This window comes from Hemiscyllium ocellatum, chromosome 24, assembly GCF_020745735.1.
Source record: "Hemiscyllium ocellatum isolate sHemOce1 chromosome 24, sHemOce1.pat.X.cur, whole genome shotgun sequence".
Lineage (NCBI taxonomy): Eukaryota > Metazoa > Chordata > Chondrichthyes > Orectolobiformes > Hemiscylliidae > Hemiscyllium > Hemiscyllium ocellatum.
The window spans coordinates 55,517,453-55,528,014 of record NC_083424.1 but is presented as its reverse complement, the minus strand read 5'-3'; positions in this window follow the sequence as shown (position 1 = coordinate 55,528,014).

Sequence of the window (10,562 nt, the reverse complement as noted above, 5' to 3'; positions counted from 1 at the left end):
CCTGAGGGAGCACCCCTGTAACTAGTGTCCATCACACTCTCTGTCCCCTGGAAGCTCCTCAGTGTGTCCAACTGCTGATCCAACCAAGCAACGTGGTCTATGAGGAACTGCAACTGGTCACACTTCCTGGAAACATAGTCATCAGGGACACGAGACTGCTCCCTCATCTCCCACAGTTGGCAGGAGCAGACAGCACTGCCCTCAAAGCCACCTCTGCCCCTTTACAAACAGGAATAGAAGACCATCTTACCTGGGCATCAGCTTGCTGCCTTTATCCCCAAAGCCCATGGCGTGACATTGTGTACTTCAGAGATCCACTGCTCACTCATGGAGACTGAGCCGAATTCTCCCAGAATGCTCCTGGGTGCTGTCAACCTGCCGCCCACTCCTGCCTTCACTGGCCTTGGATTCAGGCGGATTATCCAAGTCACACAGGTGGGAATCACAGGAACATTCCCATAACACACTGGAGATTGAAGGGCACTTTCCCAGTCACACACCGGACATGGCAGTGATATTCCACAGACACACTGGGGAATGAAGCAGACACTCCCAGTTCCACACTGGGAATTGAGGGTCACATTCCCAGTCAAACACTGAGGGGAATGGGGGGTTATTCCCAGTCACACGGTGGGGACTCAGACGGACATTTTCCAGTCACAGGCTGGGAAACGAGGGAACATTCCCAGACACAAATGCGAAACTGGGGGCATTTCCAGTTACCCGCTGGAGACTGGTGGGGACTGATTCACAGATTGGGAATTCGGGACAAATTTCCCAGTCACATGGCTGGAATGAAGGGGACATTTCAAGGCGCTCACTGGGGAATTAGAGGACATACCCAAAACCATGCTGGGAAGGAAGGGGTTCATCCCAGTCACACGCTGGGGAATAACGGGGGATGCGACCTTTCCAGTTCAACGCTGGGAATGAAGGGTTTCATCCAGACACACGCTGGGGAATAACAGGGGATGCGACCGTCCCATTTTCACGTGGGAAGGAAGGGGGTCATCCAGTCACATGCAGCGAAATAATGAGGGATGCAACATTCCCATTTACCACGCTGGGATGGAAGGGGTTCATCCCAGTCACATGCTGGGGAATAACAGGGGATGCGACATTCCCAGTTCCAGGCTGGGAAGGAAGGAGTTAATCCCAGTCACACGCTGGGGAATAACGGGGTATGTGACCTTCCCAGTTCCACACTGGGAAGGAAGGGGTTCATCCCAGTCACACGCTGGGGAAGAATGGGGGATGCGACCTTCCCAGTTCCATGCTGGGAAGGAAGGGGTTAATTCCAGTCACAAGCTGGGAAAAAAGGGGGATGCGATCTTCCCAGTTCCACGTAGGGAATGAAGGGGTTCATCCCAGCCACACGCTGGGGAATAACGGGGGATGCGACATTCCCAGTTCCAGGTTGGGAAGGAACGAGTTAATCCCACCACACGCTGGGCAATAATGGGGGATGCAAACTTTTCAGTTCCACGCTGGGAAGGAAGGGGATCATCCCAGACACGCACTGGGAAAAAGCAGAAAACGACTTTCCCAGTTCCACGCTGGGAAGGAAGGGGTACATTCCAGACACACGCTGGGGAATAACAGGGAATGCGACCTTCCCAGTTCCACGCTGGAAAGGAAGTGGTTCATCCCAGTCACACGCTGGGAAAAAAGCGGGATGCGATCTTCCCAGTTCCACGCTGGGAAGGAAGGGGTTCATCCCAGTCACACGCTGGGGAATAACAGGGATGTGACCTTCCCAGTTCCACGCTGGGGAGGAAGGTGTTCATCCCAGACACACGCTGGGGAATTACGGGGGATGCGACCTTCCCATTTTCACGCTGGGAAGGAAGAGTTCATCCCAGTCACACGCTGGGGAATAATGGGGGATGCAACCTTTCCAGTTCCACGCTGGGAAGGAAGCGGATCATCCCAGACACGCACTGGGAAAAAGCAGGAAGCGACGTTCCCAGTTCCACGCTGGGAAGGAAGGGGTTCATCCCAGTCACACGCTGGGGAATAACGGAGGATGCGACCTTCCCAGTTCCACACTGGGAAGGAAGGGGTTCATCCCAGTCACATGCTGGGGAATAACGGGAGATGCGACATTCCCAATTCCACGCTGGGAAGGAAGGGGTTCATCCCAGTCACAAGCTGGGGAATAACGGAGGATGCGACCTTCCCAGTTCCACGGAGGGAATGAAGGGGTTCATCCCAGCCATACGCTGGGGAATAATGGGGGATGCGACCTTCCCAGTTCCACGCTGGGAAGGAAGGGGATCATCCCAGACACGCACTGGGAAAAAGCAGGAAGCGACTTTCCCAGTTCCACGCTGGGAATGAAGGGGTTCATCCCAGTCACATGCTGGGGAATAACAGGAGATGCGACATTCCCAGTTCCACGCTGGGAAGGAAGGGGTTCATCCCAGTCACACGCTGGAGAATAACGGAGGATACGACCTTCCCAGTTCCACGCTGGGAAGGAAGGGGTTCATCCCAGTCACACGCTGGAGAATAACGGAGGATGCGACCTTCCCAGTTCCGCACTGGGAAGGAAGGGGTTCATCCCAGTCACACGCTGGGGAATAATGGGGGATGCAACCGTCCCAGTTCCACGCTTGGAAGGAAGGGGATCATCCCAGACATGCACTGGGAAAAAGCAGGAAGCGACTTTCCCAGTTCCACACTGGGAAGGAAGGGTTTCATCCCAGTCACATGCTAGCGATTAACGGGGGATGCGACCTTCCCAGTTCCACGCTGGGAAGGAAGGGGTTCATCCCAGTCACACTCAGGGGAATAACGGGGGATGCGACCTTCCCATTTTCACACTGGGAAGGAAGGGGTTCATCCCAGTCACACGCTGGGGAATTACAGGGGATGTGACCTTCCTATTTTCACGCTGGGAAGGAAGAGTTCATCCCAGTCACACGCTGGGGAATAACGGGGGATGTGAGCTTCCCAGTTCCACGCTGGGAAGGAAGAGGTTCATCCCAGTCACACGCTGGGGAATAACAGGGGATGCAACATTTCCAGTTCCACGCTGGGAAGGAAGCAGTTCATCCCAGTCACACGCTGGGGAATAACGGGGAATGCGACCTTCCCAGATCCACGCTGGGAAGGAAGGGGTTCATCCCAGTCACACACTGGGGAATAACTGGGGATTCGAACTTCCCAGTTCCATTCTGGAAAGGAAGCGATTCATCCCAGTCACATGCTGGGGAATAACAGTGGATGCGACGTTTTCACTTTAATGCTGGGAAGGAATGGGTTCATTCCAGACATACTGGGGAATGAGAGGACATACCCCAAAGGCGTCCATCCCAGTTGTGAGATTATGGGAGTTATATTGGACTGAGGGTTTGGAAGTCCCATGATGAGTCAGTACGGAGCCAGCTGTTTCTCCTCTCGGAATGCCAGACTAACCTTGGCTGTCCCTCTCTCTTGTTGCCCATTCCATAAATTCCATAGTTGGTCATCCCAGAGGGCAGTTTGGAATCAGGATGGACTGGCGGGTGAGTGTGGGTTGGGGAATGCGCTCAGTGCCTTGATGTTGGCCTGTTCATGGGGGCTGGTGTCCGTCCGTCTGCCTTCCCAGAGGATTTGCAGGATCTAGCCCAGCCAGTGTGAGTGGGAATGCTCCAGTGGATCCTCCCCGTGGATGGTGATGATTGGGGTTGGGGTTGCTGCACAATGCTAGGCCGGGTTGATGCAGGCTCTGCTCCTTGCTGATCTTCGGGGGGTGAGACCCATGCTCTCATCTCCCTCCATCAATGAGCTGACCATGGTCTGGAGGAAATGCTCTCATCCATCATCCACCTCCTACAGCTCCATGACACTGACTGGGGCTGACATTGATGATTGAGGGTTAAGGGGAGGTAAGGCATTGCATCAACAATCAGCCCTCAAGGCAGCCAATCCTCTCACACTCATCCCCCAGGCAACCAATCCCCTCACACTCAGCCCCCAGGCAACCAATCCCCTTACAATCAGCCCCCCAAGAAGCAACCCCCTTACATCAGACCCCCTAAGAACCAATCCACACACACACAGCCCCTCCCACCACCAGATCCCCCACAATCAGACCCCGACAACCAAACCCCTACAAGCAGTGCCCCAATAGACTGTTCCCCAACAACAAATCCCCCAACAAACTTCCCCCTGACAATACGTCCCTGCAAACAATCTGTCCCCCAGCAATGTGTCCCCCAACAAAGAGTCTCCCAAAAAAGGAATCCCCCAACAAACTGACCGCCAACAAATGGTCCCTCCAACAATAAGCCCCCCAACAGGCAGGATGATCCAAACACCACACACACACTCCCACACTCACACGTACATCCTCTCACAGACTGAGACACTCCACACTCACACGCACGTATACACTCTCTTCAGCAGACAGTCACATGCCCCCAGACAGACAGATCACGCACACACACACATGTACACACACGCGCACACAAACGTACACACACACACACACACACACGTACACATACATTTGTGGGTGAATTTGTACTTGCAGTGTTACATTGTACTTTGCTCAAGAACTGCATGAATCCATGTAAGAGGCTGTTAGCTCACGTTTTAGATTAGAATCCGCCCAAACCTGTGGCACAGACAGAGAACACAGGGGCTGACCCCTTCAACATATGATCCAGCTCACAGCAATTGTTACAGTTAACCTGAGAATGTAACTTTTGAAAGAATGTTTTGTGATTTACACATGAAGGAAGTGAAACTATCAAGGTATTCCAACAGATGAAAGTAACAAACAATCAAGGTATTTTTCAGTCTATAATTCCAGTTACATCACACTGTAAACGTTTGCTATAAATGCTGTCTCTTACAATTGTGTATTCCCACAACCACCTGATGAAGGAGCAGCGCTCCGAAAGCTAGTGCTTCCAATTAAACCTATTGGACTATAACCTGATCATAGAGTCATAGAGACATAGAGATATACAGCATGGAAATAGACCCTTCGATCCAACCTGTCCATGCCGACCAGATATCCCAACGCAATCTAGTCCCACCTGCCAGCACCCGGTCCATATCCCTCCAAACCCTTCCTGGTCATATACCCATCCAAATGCCTCTTAAATGTTGCAATTGTACCAGCCTCCACCACATCCTCTGGCAGCTCATTCCATACACGTACCACCCTCTGTGTGAAAAAGTTGCCCCTTAGGTCTCTTTTATATCTTTCCCCTCTCGCCCTAAACCTATGCCCTCTAGTCTGGATTCCCCAACCCCAGAGAAAATATTTTGCTTATTTACTCTATCCATGCCCCTCATAATTTTGTAAACCTCTATATGGTCACCCCTCAGCCTCCGACACTCCAGGGAAAATAGCCCCAGCCTGTTCAGCCCCTCCCTATAGCTCAAATCCTCCAACCCTGGCAACATCCTTGTAAATCTTTTCTGAACCCTTTCAAGTTTCACAACAACTTTCCAATAGGAAGGAGACCAGAATTGCATGCAATATTCCAACAGTGAGGTAAAAACAATGACTGCAGATGCTGGAAACCAGATTCTGGATCAGTGGTGCTGGAAGAGCACAGCAGTTCAGGCAGCATCGCTTCAGGCTCACTGCCTTTATTCCTGATGAAGGGCTTTTGCCGGAAATGTCGATTTCGCTGCTCGTTGGATGCTGCCTGAACTGCTGTACTCTTCCAGCACCACTGATCCAGAATATTCCAACAGTGGTCTAACCAATGTCCTGTACAGCCGCAACATGACCTCCCAACTCCTGTACTCAATACTCTGACCAAAAAAGAAAAAGCATACCAAACGCCTTCTTCACTATCCTATCTACTTGCGACTCCACTTTCAGGGAACTATGAGCCTGCACTCCAAGGTCTCTTTGTTCAGCAACACTCCCTAGGACCGTACCATTAGGTGCATAAGTCCTGCTGAGATTTCCTTTCCCAAAATGCAGCACTTCACATTTAAACTCCATCTGAATTAAACTCCATCTGCTAGTTCTCAGCCCATTGGCTCATCTGGTCCAGATCCTGTTGTAATCAGAAGTAACCCTCTTCGCTGTCCACTACACCTCCAATTTTGGTGTCATCTGCAAACTTACTAACTGCACCTCTTATGCTCACATCCAAATCATTTATGTAAATGACAAAAAGTAGAGGACCCAGCAACGATCCTTGTGGCACTCCACTGGTCACAGGCCTCCAGTCTGAAAAACAACCCTCCACCACCACCCTCTGTCTTCTACCTTTCAGCCAGTTTTGTATCCAAATGGCTAGTTCTATCTGTGTTCCGTGAGATCTAACCTTGCTAATCAGTCTCCCATATGGAAACCTGTTGATCGCCTTACTAAAGTCCATATAGATCACATCTACTGCTCTGCCCTCATCAATCCTCTTTGTTACTTCCTCAAAAACCTCAATCAAGTTTGTGAGATATGATTTCCCACGCACAAAGTCATGTTGACTATCCCTAATCAGTTCTTGCCTTTCCAAATACATGCACATCCTGTCCCTCAGGATTCCCTCCAACAACTTGCCCACCACCGAGGTCAGGCTCACCGGTCTATAGTTCCCTGGCTTGTCCTTACCACCCTTCTTAAACAGTGGCACCATGTTTGCCAACCTCCAGTCTTCCGGCACCTCACCTGTGACTATCAATGATACAAATATCTCAGCAAGAGGCCCAGCAATCACCTTTCTAGCTTCCCACAGAGTTCTCGGGTACACCTGATCAGGTCCTGGGGATTAATTCACCATTACCCGTTTCAGGACATCCAGCACTTGCTTCTCTGTAATCTGGACATTTTGCAGGATGTCACCATCTATTTCCCTACAGTCTATACTTTCCATATCCTTTTCCACAGGAAATACTGATGCAAAATATTAATTTTGTATCTCCCCCATTTTCTGTGGCTCCACACAAAGGCCGCCTTGCTGACCTTTAGAACATAGAAATAGAACATAGAAAAATACAGTGCAGTATAGGCCCTTCGGCCCTCGATGTTGTGCCGATCCAAGCCCACCTAACCTACACTAGCCCACTTTCCTTCATATGCCTATGCAATACCCGTTTAAATGCCCATAAAGAGGGCGAGTCCACCACTGTTACTGGCAGGGCATTCCATGAACTCACGACTCGCTGAGTAAAGAATCTACCCCCTAACGTCTGTCCTATATCTACCACCCCTTAATTTAAAGCTATGCCCCTCTTAATATCTGACTCCATACGTGGAAAAAAGTTCTCATGGTCAACCCTATCTAAACCCCTAATCATCTTGTACACCTCTATCAAGTCACCCCTAAACCTTCTTTTCTCCAATGAAAACAGCCCCAAGTGCCTCAGCCTTTCCTCATATGATCTTCCTACCATACCAGGCAACGTCCTGGTAAACCTCCTTTGCACCCGTTCCAGTGCTTCCACATCCTTCCTATAGTACGGCGACCAAAACTGCACACAATACTCCAGATGCGGCCGCACCAGAGTCTTATACAACTGCAACATGACCTCAGGACTCCAGAACTCAATTCCTCTACCAATAAAAGCCAGTACACCATATGCCTTATTCACAGCACTATTTACCTGGGTGGCAACTTTCAGAGATCTGTGTACATGGACACCAAGATCCCTCTGCTCATCCACACTACCAAGTATCCGACCAATAGTCCAGTAGCCCATCTTCTTGTTACTCTTACCAAAGTGAATCACTTCACACTTAGCGACATTGAACTCCATTTGCCACCTTTCTGCCCAGCTCTGCAGCTTATCTATATCCCGCTGTAACCTGCCACATCCTTCCTCACTGTCAACAACTCCACTGACTTTCGTATCATCCGCAAACTTGCTCACCCAACCTTCTAGCCCCTCCTCCAGGTCATTTATAAAAATGGCAAACAGCAATGCTCCCAAAACAGATCCTTGCGGAACACCGCACTCCAAGATGAACCTTTACCATCAACTACTACCCTCTGTCTTCTTCCAGCCAGCCAATTCTTAATCCAAACCTTCAATTTCCCCTCAATGCCATATCTCCATATTTTTTGCAGTAGCCTACCGTGGGGAACCTTATCAAACGCCTTACTAAAATCCATATACACCACATCTACCGCTTTACCCTCGTCCACCTCCTTAGTCACCTTCTCAAAGAATTCAATAAGGTTTGTGAGGCACGACCTGCCCTTCACAAAACCATGCTGACTATCCTTGATCACATTATTCTTATCCAGATGTTCATAAATCCTATCCCTTACAATTCTCTCTAAGACTTTGCCCACAACAGAGGTAAGACTCACCAGCCTATAGTTACTAGGGTTATCCCTACTCCCCTTCTTGAACAAGGGAACCACATTTGCTATCCTCCAGTCTTCTGGCACTATTCCTGTAGACAACGAGGACATAAAAATCAAGGCCAATGGCTCTGCAATCTCCTCCCTTGCTTCCCAGAGAAACCTAGGATAAATGCCATCAGGCCCAGGGGACTTATCTACATTCACCCTTTCCATAATTTCCAACACCTCTTCCCTACATATCTATTCTTTGAGGGGCCCTATTCTCTCCCTAGTTACCCTTTCGTTCTTAATGTATTTGCAAAAACCCTTTGGATTCTCCTTAACTTGATTTGCCAAAGCTATCTCATGTCCCCTTGTTGCCCTCCTGATTTCCCCCTTAAGTATCCTCCTACTGCCTTTATACTCTTCTCAGGGTTCCCTCGGTCTGGTGTTGTGTGATTTTTCCCTCTCCCCTCGTTGATATAAATGACAAACAGCAGTGGAGCCCACACCGATCCCCACAGAGCACTGCCATTGGTAGGCTTCCAGTCCAAAACACAATCCCCTCCCCACCCCCCCCCCCCGGGTACTACCATCCAGCCAATCTTGTAGCCATCTGGCTCACTCTCCCTGGATCCTTTGTGATCAAACGTTCCCACCCAGTCCGCCATGTGGAGTTTGTTGAAGGCCTTGCTAAAGTCCATGTCGACAACATTGACTGCTCTCCCCTCTTGGTGACATTCTCAAAGAACTCCAGCCAGTCTGAGGGACATGGTTTCCCACGCACAAAGTCCTTGCCTCTCGAGCTGCAGGTAAAATGCTGTCTCTCAGAATCCCCCCTTCCCCACTCACTGGGCCCTGACTGACTGCTCCATAGTTCCCTGGGTTTCCCTTGCAGCCTTTCTCCTGATGGTGAGACAAAGATGAAGCTCTCTGTGGGAATGTTGGGAATTGATGCTGGAATGATACTCACTCCCTGAGGAATAATCAATCTGAGAACCCCATCCAAACGCAAGAATGAGGATCTGAAGTTCCAGACGGGAAGCTGAAGCAAACTTCATCTGAGTTGAATCAAATCTACACACGGTGGCTCAGTGGTTAGTGCTGGTGCCCCACAGCGCCAGGGACCCAGGTTCGATTCCAGCCTCAGGCGACTGTCTGTGTGGAGTTTGCACATTCTCCCCGTGTCTGCGTGGGTTTCCTCCGGGTGCTCCAGTTTCCTCCCACTGTCCAAAGATGTTAGGGTGGATTGGCCATGGGAAATGCAGGGTTACAGGGATGGGGTGAATCTGGATGGGATGCCCTTTGGAGGGTTGGTGTGGACTCAATGGGCTGAATGGCCTGCTTCCACACTGTGGAGATTCTATAATTCCACACACACACAGACCCTCTCTCACACACTCACACAGCTCCCCCCCCCACCCCCCAGAGCTCTCTGCAGTGTGGGCTGTGTGAAACCTCCGTTATGTAGCTGACCATCAGTCCCCTGGTGCTCCTTCCTCCCTGTATTCTTTAGGGAGGGTTTGTTCACAGTGAGGCCAAGCGACTTCTTTCTGACATGGAAGGTAAGGCAGGGTGGGGATGGTGTGAGACTCCAGGGAGATGCAGAGTGAGTGAGCTCTGTGAGAGTGAGCACAGAGCCCGGGAGGTACAGCCCGGTCCAGTCCATCAGCTGTGTGTGTGTCCCTGAGCACACAGGATCCTTGCTATAGCGTTACACTGAGAGTTACCAGGTCAGCCTGAGGGGGCAGACTCACGCTGTAGGTCGATCAGAAGGGTGTCAGGATGGGAGGCAGACTCCAGCAGCTCATCCTCTCCACGCTGGCCTACACCTCTTCCTATCTTCGATGTTTCAATGTTTATTTATCCCTTAACCAACGTACTTAAAGCCATGTCAACTAGTCAGTGCTCTGACTGAATTTTCTATTCCAGTCATTAAAGTCCTAGAGCATGGAAACAGACCCTTCGGCCCAACTCGCCCATGCCCATCCCAACCTAAACCAGTCCCGATTCCTTGTGGGTTGGGGAGATGGTGGTATCAAGGGTGAGGGCGGCTGGTATCACCTGTTTCACAAAACCTTTGACCCCACGCCCTCCACCCCACCAACTGGCAAAGGTTTCAGTTCAAACCCCACCATGGCAGCGGGATCCATGACCCCAGAGAAAGGCAAAATAGTCCAAATAAAGGCCACAGAAATCAGCAAACCACGAGAGAGGAGATTCTCATCATTTCAGGTGATTTATTTGAAGGTGGGAGATGGTGAAGGTGACCATGTCAAGGTAGACATTAACAGGTATCTCCAGCACCAGGTCTCA